The sequence below is a fragment of the Sapajus apella genome, unplaced genomic scaffold (genome assembly GCF_009761245.1).
Source record: "Sapajus apella isolate SASKATOON/1434 unplaced genomic scaffold, GSC_monkey_1.0 scaffold6, whole genome shotgun sequence".
In the NCBI taxonomy this organism is placed as follows: Eukaryota; Metazoa; Chordata; class Mammalia; order Primates; family Cebidae; genus Sapajus; species Sapajus apella.
The window spans coordinates 69,343,210-69,359,728 of NW_022436946.1; the positions used below are offsets into that span (position 1 = coordinate 69,343,210).

Here is a 16,519-nt window from a genome sequence, read left to right on the forward strand (position 1 = left end):
TAAATAAGGCTTTAAAAGATATTTTTTAACGTTCAGAAAGGAAATGTCATGCTGCTGCGTTTAAACCTTAAAAAATCATCTTCTTGGCATTTTGAAAAATTGAACCTGCACTTGTTTCAAACATTATATCCCCCTTGAAGCCTTTCCCAATTTCCAAAACAAAATTAATTACTCTCCCCTTAAGGTCTCAGAGGACTTTGAAGTTACTTGTCTTGTAGCAGTGTAGTTAACATTTTCTGTTATTCTTCCCCCTTAGGATGTGAGCTACTCTAGGAAAAAATAATGACTTATTCTTTTAACCTCAGTACTGAGGTCCATAATACAAATAAAAGAGATTTTTCTTTTTTATTCTTTTTCACCATGTGTTGCCTTTTTAGAGTAGACATTTAACTGGACATTCAAACTTGATTATTGATAATGTCTCTTCCCACTCATTTACAAGATATTGAGCACTTCTTTTACTTAATTAAGATATAATCCTTCTAAAATTCTAATTCAATTATACAAAATATATATATTATATAAAATAAAATGGCAATAGTATCTATCTGCATTTGACGATGATGTTTATCTTCCATATAAACAGACAGAATTTCTTTATCAGTGTATTGCTATAACAAAGCTAAATATCTTAGTAGAATTTTTAAAAAGTCACCTGTACCTGACTGCAAGTTGTTTCCATGTAGCCAATGACAATACCCTGTTGAGCAGCTTTCTAAATTTGAGGTATATCTGGTCAGAAACCAGCAGAGAAAAAAAACGTAATTATGCCAAACTTTCAAGACACAGTGGACTCTTTTACAGCCTCCCCTTACCCCCCAAATAATTGTCTACATGAAAGGGATAAAAACAGTAGGGTTGTTTTGTTTTGCTTTGTTTTGAAATCCTATTTCACTCAAGGGAGAAAAGAAAGTAAATGATATAGTATAACTCCATTGACAAAAAGACAAAGCGCGGGTTAGGCTATAGATCTTAAGATTTCCTGTTTGGTTACCATTTCAACATTTCTGTCATTAACTGTATACCTTTGTCCATAACATTTTAACCTCTCTTAGACTAAAAAATATGCACGACAATATGAGAGCCAGTCCTTTTTCTGATACTTCTGCAGTGCTCCCACCTTATAAAAAAGCCTTTTGCTATTTCTGTAAACAAAGCACTTCGATTGGGGTTAAATTGTGACCCAAACCATACAGAATTCCAGTATACACCAAGTAGTATTGCAGGAAATCTCTAGCGTGCATGCATGCATAATCATACTCCATGCCCTCAGGGTTGGAAATGTGGTTATATCTGATAATATAAAGCAGCTCTGAGCTGGTGATAGGTTAACATTAAAAGGATTAAGCTTGCTTTGACGTGGACTGACATACAAAAATTAGATTTAATGCTAACAGCTGGAATGCTCAGGAAAATAAAGAATAAGTAAGGGAAAGACAAATGGAGTTAAATTAGAGCAAGTGGGTGTGAAAGGTGTGCCCAGGATGATTTTCAACTCAGTTTTAAAATGTTTCAGTCAAGGTCTAAAAAAGGTAGAGTTGGCATCAATTCTTATCAATGATTATAAAATATAGGAAAAAGTCTCCAGTGGAAATTTTCATTTTGCAAGGTAAGTATCGTACCACTGGAAACCTTTTTTAAAAGAGAAGTGACTAATCCTGGAGCTTTCTAAGTACTTTTCAGCTTCACCACCCTTGCAAAACAAGCTAACATTTTAAAATATAGAAGACCTGTTAAGTCTCAGGAGGCAGATTTTTCTCTCAGCATATTAGTCGGAAAATTAACTTACAAGCCTGAGCCACACAGGTTAACCTTGATTGCAAAACTTTTTGACGGCTGGCAGAGTGCACCTCAAGGTATATTTGCTGAGCTGCAGGTGGTTGATAAGAACCAGGACATAAGCATCCACAAATTCCTTTTCCCCTATACCTCTGTGCTCTGTGGACTACCTGTGTCAGAGTCATGGGGCTAAGGGATTAAAAATGCAATTTTTCTGCCCCCACTCCAGACCTACTGAAGCAGAATCTCTGAGAGTCGTGCTTAGGAATGAGCACCCCGAGTGATTCTCATGCTTACCAAAGTTTGAGAACCATTGACCTATTTTCTGACCATTTTCAATATTCTCTACACCAGATCCCTCATTTTATTTTTACTGGAAAAAAACAAAAAAACAAAAAAACATACTTGCTAAACATTGTCTTTCCCTGGCTTGGGTGGTAGGCTTTACTAAAGTTTGAGGTCTTCACTCTAGAAGGTCTGTGAGATGAGACACACATAAAAACAAAATGTGCCATGCTGTTCACTCTGCCTAAAGTGCCACCATCATCCCTTCTCCTTATAGCCCTGCTAAATTCCTTCCTTTTCATTCTCAAGGCTCAGCTGTTGTAGCTTCTCCTATTAACTCTAAAGCAGAGATCATTATCTCTTCCTTTTGGCCATTATTTGGACTCACTATGAAGTATACAAACCATAGAAATGCTGCGACAGTGTGACTGAAACTGTCTCCCCTGTAAAACTGTTCACTTGAGGACAAGGAGAAAATTTCTTATTATTTTATCCCTACTTCCTAAGTGAGTGTCTGGCACAGAATTAATGCTCCATCATTCTTGGTCAATGAATAAATGATAAAAAGAGTCCACAGGATTTGGGGAGGTGACTAAATTTTGAAAGCAGCATGAATTGTGGTGAGATACTAAAATTAAAACATAATACAGTAATCTTCAAAAGTTATACAGACCCACATTGCCTGTAGCAAACACATTGATAATTTGATAATTGATAATTGATAATTATTGGACATTGATAAATTTGGCCCTTCTATGATAAATTAAAGGGTGAACCTGGGAAGTTCAAAACAGAAGAAAATAGAAGCTTAATTTCCTTCCCTTTGGTGGTTCTGGGGGCTTGATAAGGGTAATTAATTAGTCGTTAGTTAACCCAATTTCTTTAAGAATGCTTATTTTTACTTTCAGCTATTAACATCTTAAAGTCTCTGACAAGTATAAGGATAAATATTTGTGAGTCTCTTTAATAATTTGATGCACATAGCTATGTGCATAAAACATAAAATGTATTTTATGCTTTTAGAATTCAAAGTCTCTAATATCTTTAATTCCAGATGCAAATTTGTCTAGTTTTACAAATTCCTCTACTTCTAACTTTACAGACTATAGATTATATTTTATACTAGTATCATTAAAATTCCAATAAATTGTAATGTCAGTAGATTCTAAGATTTACTTTTTAAAATATTTCACATGGCAGAAATCAGGATTGTCTTAAAACTGATGATGTCTTATTTTAAATGAAATATTGTAGCTTTATTCTTATCAATAGTAGCACTAAACAACTACAAGGGATCTCAAATGCTATATTTAAAGTTTGTAAAATATATAGTACTTAGCACATAAAGAATTTGATTATAAGATAACTGAAAAACAAAATTTAACAAATTTCTGTATTTAAATCCTTGAGGAGTAAGAAAGAAGACACAACACTTTATTTCTTAAGCTAGTCTATGAAACAGACCTCAAAGTTTAATGTATATCTTTATCCTTTTCTTTCACACCTGGTGCTAAGACTTTGTGAATTGTGTATCTTCAGAAATTAAAGAGTGACTGAAAGTTTATTCCAAATCATGCACATAGGGAAGTACTCTTTGGGCTGAGGAATGTAACTTATGCCAGAAATACAAGCGTACCTTGGAGATACTGCAGATTTGGTTCCAGGCTGCCACAGTATATTGCAATAAAGGGAGTTACACAATTTTTTGATTCCCTAGTGCATATAAAAGTTATGTTTATACTATACTGTAGTCTATTAAGTGTGCAATAGCATTATATTTAAAAATAATCTGCACACTGTAATTTTTAAATACTTTGTTACTAAAAATATTCTACTAAGCCTTCAACAAGTTGTAATTTCTTTGCTGGTGGAAATTCTTGCCTTGATGCTCATAACTGCTGACTGTTCAGGGAGAAGTTTGCTGAATGCTGGGGTGGCTGTGGCAATTTCTTAAAATAAGGTATCAGTGAAGTTGGCTGCATTGATTGTTTTTCGTTTCACAAAAAATGTCTTTGTGGCATGTGATGATTGCAGCAAAATGCTATTTGATAGCATTTTACCCACAATATAACTTGAAAAACTGAAGTCAATCCTCTCAAACCCTACCACTGTTTGATTATAAGTTCATGTAATATTCTAAATTCTATGCCATTTTAACAATGGTCACAGCATCTTCATTAGGAGTAGATTCCATCTCAAGCAACTCCTTATCCGTTCATGATTTCTTATGAGATTGCAGCAATTAAGTCACATATTTAGGCTCCACTTTTAATTCTAATTATCTTGCTATTTCCATCAAATCTTCAGTTACTTCTTTTTTTTTTGAGACAGAGTTTCACTCATGTTACCCAGGCTGGAGTGCAATGGCGCGATCTCGGCTCACCGCAACCTCCGCCTCCTGGGTTCAGGCAATTCTCCTGCCTCAGCCTCCTGAGTAGCTGGGATTACAGGCACGCACCACCATGCCCAGCTAATTTTTTGTATTTTTAGTAGAGACGGGGTTTCACCATGTTGACCAGGATGGTCTCCATCTCTTGACCTCGTGATCCACCCGCCTCGGCCTCCCAATCAGTTACTTCTTCTACTGAAGTCTTCAACCCCTGAAAGTCATCAGTGAGAACTGGAATCAACTTCTTCCAAACTCCTGTTAATGTTGGTATATTGACCTCCTCCCATGAGTCACAAACGTTCTTAATGGCATCTAGAATGGTGAACCTCTTCCAAGAGGTTTTCAATATACTTTGTCCAAATCCAACAGCTATGGTAGCTACAGTCTTATGAAATGTGTTTCTTAAATAATAAAACTTGAAAGTCAAAACTACTACTTGATCCATGGGCTGCAGAATGGATGCTGTGTTAGCAGGCATGAAAACAACATTCATCCCTTTGTTTATCTTCATCAGAGCTCTTTGGTGACCAGGTAAGCAATAATATTTTGAAAGAAGTCTTGTTTTCTGAGCAGTATGTCTCAACAGTGGACTTATTTGGCAAACCATGCTGTAAACAGGTGTACTGTCATCCAGGCTTTGTTGTTCCATTGATAGAACCCAGGCAGAATTGATTTAACATAATCCTTAAGGACTTTAGCATTTTTGGAATGGCAAATGAACACTGGCATTCACTTAAAGTCACCAGTTGCATTAACTCCCACCAAGAGAGTTAGCCTATCCTTTGAAGCTTTTAAGTCAGGCACTGACTTCTTTCTAGCAATGACAGTCCTAGATGGTAACTTCTTCCAATATAAGGCTGTTTCAACTCCATTGAAAGTTAGGTTGGGTTTTTGTTAGTTGACTTTAAAGAAGAAGTAGCTCATTTGTCTAGAACTTCACCTTTAACCTCTGTGCTTTACAGTCCTCTACAGCCATTTCCTGTGAACCAAGATAGTAAATTTGATCCGCCTCCAAAGATGAGGAGGAGGAAGTTGTGACTGGTGAATTTTTCTCTTTAATGAAGGCAACAGAGCACAAGTGCAGAACGGGAAAATGAGTGTAGAGACAGAAAGTGTTTCTTGTCAACCTCTCTTTTTATTTTTAAGCCAATAAAAAGAAGCTTGATTGTGGCCTTTCTGTAAGTAGAGGTGTACCCACACTGGTTGAAAATATCTTCAAAATGAACACAAATAAATATCCCTAAAACTCTTCTGGATTCAGCTTGTGGGAAAGAGCATTATGAAGGGAAGGCAACTTGGTAGTTTTATAAAAAGTACTCAGAAAAATAAGTCTTCGTGTCTCAGTTGGATACATTTTAAAACTGATGTTGATAAAATCATATGAAAACAAGTAAATGGGTAAAACTGAGATAATCAGCATACTTTTTATTTTCTATAAAATAAATACAGTTGACTTGAACAACACAGGATTGAAGTGCATGGATCCACTTATATGCAGACAATTTTTCAATAAATATATTGGAAAATTTTTGGAGATTTGCTACAATTTGAAAAAAATAGATAAATCTTGCAGCTAAAATATTTTAAAAATTAAGGAAAAGTTAGATATGTCATGAATGCATAAAATATTAGTAAATATTATTCTACTCCTCATTTACTACCCTAAAACATATACAGATATTGTATAAAAAGTAAAGATTTCTTAAAACATATGCACTTACAGCCTCACAGGTTGCCATTTGCAGTTGAGAGAAATGTAAACAAACATAAAGATGCAGTATGAAATCATAATTGCATAAATTAATGATAGTATATACTCTACTATTGTAATAACTTTATAGCCATCTCCTCTTGCCAATATGGTGAGCTCAAGGGTTGTATCTGCTTAAAACACCATGTGATACTAATCATCTCCACATGAACAGTTCATCCTTCCAGTAAATTTCATATCCCAATAAAAAGTGACCCCTCACCATTTTTGCATATTTTAAATTGTGTTTAGTGCAATCATAAACCTTGAATAATACCATGGACTAATATGAAGTGCCACTAGAGACATAAGAAGTGCTCCCAAGGAGCAGAGAAAAGTGGCATTATAAGAAAAAGTTGAATTGCTTTCTATAGATACCATAGATTGAGTTCTGCCCCTGTGGTTGAAAGCCACTTGAAGACAAATCCAGCAAAAAAACCACTGTAAGAAAAAAAAAAAACTTATGAAACTGCTGCTGCAGCTATTCCAGCAGCATAAAAACTTTGTACTTTTTGTGAAGTATTTTTTACCTTGTATTGAAAATGCAGATTTTATGTGAGTGCAGCATTGCTATAAGAAAGGCATATCTATAGCCTCAAATACAATTCAAGACAAAGTGAAGTCACTATATGAGAAAAAGGGAAAAGAAAGTGAAGGATCTATTTTTCGACATACTCTCCAGCATCTATTGTCTCCTTATTTTTTAATGATCGCCATTCTAACTGGCCTGAGATGGTATCTCAATGTGGAAACCTTGAGATTTGAAGGGAGAAGATAAACACCAGCTGCTAGTCTTTTGTTTGCAGAACAATAAGGTCTGTACACTGAGAACCCTTTCTGGGTTGGTTCCACTGATGTTTTTTCCTGAAGTAAAGAAGCACCTTGCCAGTAGGAGACTGTCTTTTAAAATTCTTTTGATATTGGACAAATTGGACAATGTCCCTGGTCACCCAGAACCCCATAAGTTCAAAGCCAAAGGAATCAACGTGGTCTACTCACCAGCAGTGCCTCCCCGCAACAACACACACAACATCTCTAAATCCAGGGAATCATAAAGACCTTTAACATTCATTACACACAGTAATCTATGAGAAAAGGATTATCAACACTGTGGAAGAGAACCCTGGTATGGAGAAAATCATTAAAGTTTGGAAAGATCACACCACTAAAGACGCCATTGTTGTTACAGAAAAAGCATGAAAACCATCAAGCCTGAAACAATAAATTCCTGGTGAAAAAAACTGTGTCCAGATTACATGACTTCACAGGATTTATTACAGAGCCAGTCAAGGAAATCATGAAAGTGATTGTGGATATGGCAAAAAAAGATTATAGGGAAGGGTTTCAAGATACGTATCTTGGAGAAAATCAAGAGCTAATAGATATCACACCAGAGGAATTAAAAGATGATGTGATGGAGAGTGCTTCCAACCCTGTGACAGATTATGAGGAAGAAGATATAGAAGGAGCAATGCCAGGAAATAAATTGACATTAGACAACCTGGCAGAAGGTTCCTATTATTCAAGACTGCTTTTGACTTCTTTTACAGCCTAGACCCTTCTATCATAGAGGCACTGAGACTAAAATAAATGGTTGAATAAGGATTCGTAGCAGATAGGAACATTTTTAGAGAAATGAAAAAGCAAAAAAGTTAGACAGAAATTACAAAGGATTTCTGTAAAGTTACACTGAGTGTGACCTGCTTCTCCCGCCTCCTCTTTCACCTCCTTCATGTCTTCCACCTCTGCCACTACTGAGACAGTAAGATCAACCTCTCCTTCTCTTCCTCCTGGTCAACATGACTAGAAGGAATGATTGCTAATAGGCTGGAATTTACTTGGGAGGATGAAAATGTTCTGAAATCAGATTGTAGTTATGGATGCACAACCTTGTAACTATACTAAAATCATTTGAGTTTACACTTTAAATGTGTGAATTGTGTGGCTTGTGAATCATATCTCAGTAAAACTGTTTATAAATATACAATGGTATATTCTCAGCCTAGTCAACATGATGGCAAGGGTGAAGACATTTATGATGATCCATAGCAACTCAATAAATAGTAAATATATTTTTCTTTTCCTTATAATTTCCTTAATAGCATTCTCTTTTATCTAGCTTACTTTATTGTAAGAAGACAGTATATAATATATATAGCACACAAAAAATGTCTTAATCAACTATTCATGTTATTGGTAAGGCTTGTAGTCAACAGTAGGCTATTAAAGTTTTGGGGAAGTCAAAAGTTATATGTGAATTTTTCACTGCACAGGGGGTTGGTTCTCCTAACCCCGTGTTGTTCCAGGCTCAACTATAAAAACTTCCAGATTTTTCAAATAGAATTAACTTTGTTCTCTTTTCTGATTCTCATAAAATTTGGTTGTATGCTCATTTCAGCCTTCCTAGTATTAATTATTTAGATATCTATATCCCCAAAAATATGGTGAGCTCCAGGAGACAGGATGTTTGTTTAATAATAATGATAATAGTTATTATAACTGACATATAAATATTGTATAGTTTACAAACAATGCCTATATACATTTTCTCATTTTTCCTTTTTTTTTCTCTCACAAGAGCCTTGTAATAGCTTTGCATTCTTTTCAGCACTGTATAGAACACTTTGCATATAGTAGGCTTTCAAAAATATTTTAGGGCTTAATTAAAATTAAAACTGGATTGTGTGGGTTGAATTAAAATCCTGCCAATTCTCTGAATTTTTATGTCCTGTAAAGCAATTAAGAGAGCGAAAGAAGATTTTGAATAATTTCACTTTTTCATTTGTATACAACCAGTATATCCCCAAAACAAAAATTAAGAAAGTATTCATTTAACCATTAAAATTAATTATGAAAACATCCAAACAAGGCAGGTTTTTAAACATTTACTTATTTATCTATTAGGTCAGAACATCTCTTCTTTTTCCTGCTCCTTTGTTTGTTCACTTGACTCTTGGTCAGTATTCTGTAAGCTCCACATACAGAATGTGGAGCGTACATTGTAATTGTACATTGTACAATGTACAATGTAAGCGTACATTGGGGAAATGAAAGGTCACACCACGCTTCAAGAAAGTGATTCTCTTGGTAACCAGGACCAAGCCAGTTATGCCCATTCAACATATTCTCTTTTAGAAGACACAGTTTCTCATAGCCCTTTGAGGCCTGCTTAAATTCTGACATTTTTCTATTGGAAAATGAACTGAAGTTATCAACCTACTTTCACCACACAGATCACTAGTAACTAGAGCTGAATTATAAGCTTATATGACAACTATTCCGTGAGACAAAAGCTTTCTCACCATTATGCACTTGAAGCAATCTGGTTTCTCTACCAAGACTCTTCTATTTTCATGAGCAATTTAAAAATCACTTACAATTCAGAATATAGGTCACCGCTTATTTAGTTTTTTAAGATAGTTGCAAGCAGTGTCTACTCCATGTCAAAAACTGTTTCTTATTTTCATGGGACTCAAATTGCCAATGGTTCTCTGGAAAAGAAAGGTCATTCAAAAAGAAATGGAACGAGAGAGTGGCTAATATAAAGAACTACACTTGTTTTAAAAAATGAAAAGCAAAACCTGAGAAAAACACTTAGAAGCTAAATACTATTAGAATGAGAGGTAAGACTCCTGGAAAAAGAGTAAAAACAGAATAGAGTTGAGTACCAGAAAGGAAACCAATGAAGTAAGAAATTATTAATGCTATTTGCATGTAGAGTACATGTAAGAAGAGAAATAAAAGTAATGGTCTTGGAATTCCACCTACAACTCAGACTTTTTTCCTGTAGGCATTCAGAACATATTACACAAAAGTAAAACTCTGCCAACAATAGTGGCTATGTTTCCATAGTCCCTTGACAGACCAGAGCTTGTTTTAAGGAATAAGGAACCAACGAAGGTTTTTGTGCAGATGGTGACATGGTCTATTTGTGTTTTAAAAGGGCCCCGTCTGGCAGCATTATAGAAAAATTATTGGAAGAAAAGAATAACAATAAAGAGTTAGAAGATACTGCAATATTCTAAAAATGAGAGAAGAGTCCAGAATCCAAAACTGACATTGAATTACAAGGAGATAATGAATAGGAAGGACATTAGGAGGTAAATTCAGTTTGACTCAGTAATTCCTGGGCTAAGGAGAGTAAAAAGGAATAAGGTGGAATTAGAGAGTTCATTATTTCACTGCGCCTTGAATAGACGGTAGGATGGGTGTTGACTATATTAATTAGGAAATGAAAGAGTAGATAATGCCTTGAGAAGATGAGCACAGTCAATGGAGTTGACCCGAACTTAGCTGCAAATCACATCTGCATGAGGCACAGTTGAAATAAAAGGAGTGGCCACAATGTATTAGAAAGAGTAACACTCCTAAAAATCTGTGGGAACAGATTTATATTGACAGATTGCTCTTACAACAATACAATTGATTTCCATTCTTCATTAAGTACACAATTAACTTCAGAGGCATTAAGATATAATGGATAGGTGTGTCCTGCTTTACCAGTTTAGAGCACAGGGAACTTCTAACATTTAAAATAATATGGCGAGCACCTTCCCATCCTTCTTACGACAAGAATGTCTATTTTCCTTCCTCACTACTGAGTTCTAGGGATCTGTCCTTCTTGCTAACCTTCACTAGGAAAAAAATAAAAGCACCTCATTAATTTAACCGAGGCCCCCTTCTCTGCCACACCGCGTTACTCTAGAAGGCTACAGTAGTTATGCATCCTGGGCAGGCCTCCACCATGGAGAGGTCCCTCAGAGGCTTTCCTGCTTATCTGAAATGAACTAAGTTGAAGCTTCAGGCCCCTCACCTACAAGGGCCCCCTCCATGTCTCTGGAATGGGTCCTAGCAACTGTATATTCTGAATTTTGTTTTCTTTTATTTTTAAAGAAGGAACCCAACATGTTATAAATTCAGGTTCAATAACACCTGAAGTGGCCCTTTCCCATTCTGTCACTGCTGGTCTGAGAACAGCTTCTCCACACTGGGGAAGGAAGAAGCAGCCTCCTGACTCTCTCTGTCCAGTTTATGGTTGTGTCATACCATGGTAGGCTAGGGTTATCCACTAACCAGGCCAAGCCTTTATGGTTCTGGGACTTATAACATTCCCTTGAGCTCCTAAAATATTGCTTGATTTTATCAAATACACAGTGGAAATCTCTAATTGTGACTATACTAAACAAAGTCCTTTTGATGCTTCTGTGAACCTAACGGAAACTAAACTGAAGCTACCACCTGGATTTAAAACTTTGGAGGAATGTGAATAATTAAAGAGGCATATTCAGGATTGAACTTTATTTCAGAAGGATAAATGTCTCACATACTAACTTTTCTTCTTAATCAATTAACTTAAATAATGTAAGAGTTCATGTTTCACTGAAATATGATTTTTTTGCACTATTTTGATTTTTCAGAAAATTCCAAACATTACAATATTCCTCTTTTTAGAAAATTAATCTAGCAGAAATTTTATCTTTTATTTTTCTACCTTTAAAAGGCCATGTTGGAGTTTATTTTATGCATTATTTAAAAAACTTGGGGATAAGTAAATTTTAAATGAGATACCAGAAAGACAGCAAAAACCTCTAAGAATGTTTTAAAAATGAGAAGTGAGGGAGAGGCTAGCTCTACAAACTATTAAAACATGTTGCAACATTAAATCAGGAGCAGTGTGAAGAGGTGAGAATGACTCCAGGGCCACCCAAAACCCACACCCAGCAACTATGTCCTGCCACCACACCGAAGAGAAAGGTGAAGGGCTAACCACAGAGAAGATCTATGAGGCTGTCTGCTAAACCTGCTTCCTCCCAAGCCAGAGCCCAAGCCTAAAAAGGCCCCTGCAAAGCAGGGAGAGAAGGTACCCAAAGGGAAAAACGGAAAAGCTGATGCTGGCAAGGAGGGGAGTAACCCTGCAGAAAATGGAGATGCCAAACAGACAGGGCACAGAAAGTTGATGGTGCTGGAGATGCCAGGGAAAGTGTGTGCATTTTTGATAACTGTGCACTTCTGGTGACTATACAGTTTGAAGTAATCATTTTTATCAACTTTCATAAAATGCAGAACTGTGTTTTACCTTTTGTTTAAACTATCTTGTTAGCACACAGAACAAACATTTCATTGTTGTTTTGGGGGAAGGGGTATATATCACTCATAGAATGTCTCTGAAGCTGGATTGATGGATAACACCTTTACGTTCTAATTTTGAGAGACTTCCTATTGGCTTCCAGGAAGAGGGATTCCCTGACTTTGACACACATGGCCACCTTGGCACACAAAAGCCTTGTGATATGGAAAAACAAATTCGTTTTTATTCCATCTTTCAGCATAGACTTAACTCCCTTAAGCCCAGACATCTGTTGGGACCTGACCCCCAGTAGTGTGTCAGGCAATCTGGACTTTCCAGTGATGCCACTGAAATGGCACCCCTCAAAAGAGCAGTGGTTCCCTTTCTAGATTGTGGATCTTCAGATAAATTCTGCCATTTTAATGCCACTTCCTGAAAGTCAGGGTCAGCTCATGAAAAGCTGTTAAACAACATATGAAATGTGAAATGTGAAATGTCAACTCTCACTCTAAACTGTTCGGAGCATGAGATGAAGACTTCTTTGGCTTTTATGGTGGCTTTCTGATTTTTGGTAGTCCATTGAAGAAGGGAGTTTGAAAGTTGTATACTATTAGAGATTGCCTACCCATGTCCTGCCTGAAATACCATGACTGTTTATGGAAAATATCTTTAATAAACCTGGATACAGTTTGACTTGGGGAAAAAAAGTTAAATCAGTGTGACAGTAACAAAAGCATATCATTAACTAAATACATACTGGCTATTATTTTCAATGATAATGTTGTTATAAAGACTTCTTATACCCACCCCAACCCCCAAAGCAGTAGTTAGTCACCTAAGGTATCTGAGTCTCCCTTGTCAGAATTCTCAGTTTACTGGATTGCATGTTTGCTTTTACCCAGGAATAAATGCTTGAGTGGCCACTCCTGACTCAGCTTTGGTCACGTGTCCACAGGTGGCTCCTTTGCTAGGATCCCCTTGAACTGCTAAAATATCGCTTGATATTATCAAACACACAGTGGAAATCTCTATTGTGAATATATTGAATATAGCCTTTTTGATGCTTCTGTGAACCTAATGGAACCTAAAGTGAAAACTACCACCTTGATTTAATCCTCTGATGTAACATTCTTTTGCAGTGCTTCTGAGGAAACCACTTTTAGAGGAACTGCTTTTGCTTCTGTATCAGTCCCTCACCTCTGTCGTCTCATCACTGATCTGTTTGCCTCTGCTTTCTATGTTCCAGAAACCCTTGCTGTCCTGGCCTGCAGGTGGGGTCCTCCTGGATTTCCAGAGTTGCTATGTGTTTTATTTTTAAAATTTATACTGTCATTTCAATGGGACCTGGGAAGATGGAGAGGAAATGTGGATATAGTCCACTTTGTTGAATAAATCTTTTATGTTTGTACTCAAATCAGTTATCTCCCAAAATGAGTTTTTTCTTTGATACTTACTTCTGTTTTTCTTTGGATAATATTTGGTATTTTATATCCAATTCTTCAATTAGCTTGATTTTTTCCCCAAATATGTAACCTATTATCCTAGGAACATTTACAAAATTACTAATCATTTCCTCTCTTTTTTCCTTTAAGAAAACTCATATATGCACATTTATATAAAAACAGGTCTAAAATATAATGATTAAAAAATAAGTTGAGATAAATTATGTTTGAAAAGAGGGGAGATATATAGGTCACTATATGTTATGCATTATATATACTTGTGTATAAATAGAAACATTATGGGAGGCTGGAAATCAAACTGTTAATTTCTTTTGGAGAGTAGAAATGGGAGAAAGTCAGAGGTGAGGGATTCATAATTTCAAGAGCAGAGATAGTGTGGACCAAGACCAACAACAGCCAACAGGTGTTTGGCAGAAAAAAAAGGGCTGGGGCCAGCTGACTCTAGAGTTTGCTGAAAAATACAATCACTAGTGCACATGTTCATAAATTGAACATTCAAAAAATAGCTAACATGTATCAAAATCTTACTATATGCCAGGTACTGTTCTCATAGCTTTATATGTACTGATTCATTTACTCCTCATAAAAAATTTATGCAGATGAGTACACTCATCGCAATTGTAAAGACAGGGAAACTGGAGCACAAAGTGGTCAGATAAATTTTTCTGTATACGCCATGGATGGCACAGCCAGAATCTGACCCCAGTTGAAGTGGTATTAGAGCCCTCCTTAATTGCTGTTTTCTATTGCACAGACTTAACTATCACCTCCTGAAACTTTTCTCACACCCTTCTTACAGTCACCAGTGCTCCCAAAAGCAGAACCTTCATTCCAACAATAGAAATGAAAAGCTTCACTTTGAAGAAATGAAATATACTTTAAAGATAAATACTACGTTATTTAAACATTCATTTAAAAGTATAGCCTGGAAATGAAGAGTCAACAAATATTTGAGAAAAATCTAGGGCAAAGAAAACATAAGTTCAAACAAAGAGATTTAACTCCCAAGAAAACAGAGTTAACACAGAAAGTAGAATGAAATATCAAAACAAGTCTACTTCCTATTTTCAGAGATACAGGGGTTGTGTTCACACATACTATATACAGATTGGAGTTCTTGATTAAAACATGGTTACTGAAATTAAAAATGGATTATGTAACAGAATGAACATAAAAGATCAAGTTAGTGAATTGCAAGACTAAGGAATTCTCTCAAGATATCATGTGAAGGCAAGATCATTAAAGTACAAGAACAAATTTTGGAATAGAATCAGAAATTCTGTAATAGACAGAATAATGATCCCACAGCAATGTGCCACATCCTGCATCCTAATCCCTAGAACCTGTGAATATGTTACCTTACACAACAAAAGTGACTTTGCAGCCGTGAGTAAATTTGGGATCTTGATATGGGGAGATTATCCTGGATTACTTACCTAGGCCCAGTGTAAGGGCTTACATAGGTAGGGTCCCCTGTGTAGGGTCCTTTTATGTGAAAGAGCAAGGAGGATCATAGGCTTAAAACAGATTTATTATCTTAAAGTTCTGTAGTTCAGAAATCTGAAATGGGGTTCACTGGGATAAAATCAAGGAGTTGGCAGGGCTGCATTCCTTTCTGGAGGATTCTCTAGGGAAGGATCCATTTCCTTGCCCCTTCCAGCTTGTAGAGGCTACAGCCGTTCCTTGGCTCTTGGTGTCCATCTTCAAAGCTAGCAACAGTGAGCAGGGCTCTCACATCACATTGTTGACCTCTTCTTTTGACTCCTTCATCCCAAGAGTCCATCCCAAGAGTCCAGAACAATCTCCCTATTTTAAGGTCAGCTGATTAGCCACCTTAATTTCATCTACTATCTTGAATTCCCCTTTGCCACATGATGTAACATATTCATAGGTTCTGGGAATGGGCGCATGGACATCTTTAGAGGACTGATATTCTGCCTGCTAATCTCACCCCTACTCCTAATTTTAGATGCCTCCCGTCTTTACAATGTAGATCATTTCACGCATGCCCATCGTCTACCTTTAAACTTTCCCATTCCAATATAGTCTTGGAAGATGGGGTTTGGTGGGAGGCAGAGGGTTGTTTTTTAGTGTACAAAGACAAAAATATACTGGGTGTCCTGTCCAGTGCACCCTTCAGGGATTTTCAGCCTTTTGTGATCTTTGAACTACTTTGCAATTTTTTAAGTTGTAGAAAACTGATAATAATGCAAATGACTTTGTTTATAGAAATGCAAGTATTGTCTAGGGGAATACAATTGATTATTACCCTATTGATATTGACCTGTTTTGCCAGTTTGTATTCATTTTCATATTATTCATTTCATTTTGCCAGTTTGTATTCATTATAGTCTTAGCATGTCTATATATTTGTTTTCTCTTCGAATATTCCTTTGAAATGAGTTGTAACATTTTATCGATTCCTTCATTAATGAGTTAAATAAAATTTTGGTCACCATTAATAATTAAACTCCTTTAAAAATTTTGCCTTTAACAGTAAAACTTTTATTATAAATGTATATTTAGTCATTGAAAAAATTCTTAAATTCAGATGTCCATGGAAATGTAGTTAATTATTTGTTAAAATTTCTCTGATCACCTTTGCCAGAGATCCCACCTACTCACTGTGGATGGAGTGGTGAGCAATCTAATGTTAACCCAATCCAGATGAAAATTTAGTCTTACCCAATGATGTAAACTCAGGTTTAACCCAGTCTTTTCCACTCAATCTCTCAGTTTCCCTCCTACTTATTTCCACTTCTCTTAATGTTTATAGAGAACAGGGT

General features: G+C 36.1%; 2 long non-coding RNA genes across 2 annotated transcripts in view; both read left to right on the forward strand.

The window, feature by feature from the left end:
- LOC116549689 overlaps positions 1-5,945 on the forward strand; it is a 58,056-nt gene extending 52,111 nt beyond the window's left edge. The window contains exons 4-5 of the long non-coding RNA XR_004268004.1: positions 5,416-5,494; positions 5,600-5,945. This is a non-coding gene — a long non-coding RNA (uncharacterized LOC116549689). The remainder of the gene's footprint in view (positions 1-5,415; positions 5,495-5,599) is intronic.
- Positions 5,946-9,076: 3,131 nt separating this feature from the next.
- LOC116549691 lies at positions 9,077-16,203 on the forward strand. The gene is made up of 2 exons (XR_004268006.1): positions 9,077-9,826; positions 13,410-16,203. It is a non-coding gene; the product is annotated as an uncharacterized LOC116549691 (long non-coding RNA).
- The last annotated feature ends 316 nt before the right edge of the window (positions 16,204-16,519 follow it).